The sequence below is a fragment of the Fukomys damarensis genome, unplaced genomic scaffold (genome assembly GCF_012274545.1).
Source record: "Fukomys damarensis isolate Sample0158 unplaced genomic scaffold, DMR_v1.0_HiC HiC_scaffold_7, whole genome shotgun sequence".
Taxonomy (NCBI): domain Eukaryota; kingdom Metazoa; phylum Chordata; class Mammalia; order Rodentia; family Bathyergidae; genus Fukomys; species Fukomys damarensis.
Window position 1 is genome coordinate 15,433,379 of NW_022900919.1, and position 1,589 is coordinate 15,434,967.

A 1,589-nucleotide genomic window follows, 5' to 3' on the forward strand; every position below is an offset into this window, starting at 1 on the left:
CGCCCGCCCCTCCGCGCGCCACGGGCGGGAGCCTCGGCGGGATCCGACCCTAACCCGGGCGTGAAAGGTGTGGGCTGCCGGCAGGTCTGGGCTTCTAAATCCCCTTCTGCTTCACGGAGAGACGAAGCGGGGACAGCGTGGTTCCGAGCTACCCAGACTGGCAGACCCACTGATCTGCGGAACTTCTTGGTCCTCCAGGCTTAATCGCCACCTCGCGCTCTCCACCCACCCAGCCCAGGACGAGGAGACGCTGTCAGGGCCACAAGCCCTGCCACCTGCTGCAAACCGAGCCGTGTCAGAGGATCCGGTCCTAACTCCTGGGGATGGGGACCCTCCCCTTGCACCATCCCCGCGGTGTCTTAGCAATAGACGCTGGTGGCCTGCTCTGTCCTTCCCTCCTCAGTGACTGCGGGCCTGCCTGGTCAGTGGCGCCAGCAGGAAAACTGGCACCTGGTGCCTCCAACAAAGCTCCACTTCTGTCCCTCTCCTTCCAACTACCTCAACGCCATTCAGAGGATTTCAGCAAATGAAACTGCCCACCCAGGCTCACACCGCATTGAAAGCCTCTGTTTAGGAGCCTAAGGTTCATTTTAAGGGAAAAAGAGGAGCAAAGAAATGATACTGGAAATTTGGAGGCACAAGTAAAGCCCCGAACCCTGCAGACCTGCTCTAAGAGCGAACTGCATTCCTGTCCCAGTAGGGCTGAAATTACTCTGCCTGTTCCCTCACCCAGCACCTCAGGGCTCCCAGCTTCAGGCAACCCTGAGCTGCTGTCAGCTCCTGGCCTCCTTCGAGACCTGGACCATTGCCCTGCAAGGGTTTCACCTCCTCAGTGCCCTAGGGTCGTTTCCCAAAGAGCAGGAAAAGTCTGCTCTTGACTTCCTCCTACCTGAAACTATGCCCCGGCTTCCCCAAGTCCTTAGCAGAGGGTGATCAAAGAGCAGACCTTAAACAAGGTATGACAGTGCACTGGTGGGGGCGTTGCAAGTTTGAGCTCTGCCTGGGCAATTTAGTGACTTCGTAAAACCATTTCTCCAAATTAAAAAAAAAAAAAAATCTTTAAGTACTGGGATGTAGCTCAGTGAGAAGGCCCTGGGTTCACTCCCCAGTACCAAAAAAGAAAGCTGACCCTCACAGCCTCACCTCTCCTTCTGCTCCATTCCCCTGCCCTCCAGCCATAGCAAACTTTGAACTCCTTAAATATGCCTCGCTACCCACTTCCAGCCTTGGCACATGCTGCAACCTCTGCCCAAAATATCCTCTTCCTACCTTACAGTTTCAGCTGAGCCATCCCTTCTTCAAGGAAGTCTTCACACAACCCTGGAATACAACCCTAGTTCTCCTACAGCCACTACTATTTCCTCTGCCACAGCACCCGACACATTAGCTGTCTGATGTTTGTCTTCCTCATTAGACTGGCAGCTAGACTGGTAGGAAGCGTGTCTCCGTTGTTTGCTACGTACAGGCAGGGTACACAGCACACAGACTCTGTTCAGTGTGTGTTATCATAGCCGTGATCTAGACTGGCATCCAGAGGTCTCTTTACATCCCTTCCCAGGTAATACCACTCATGCCCCGAGTTGAATCAC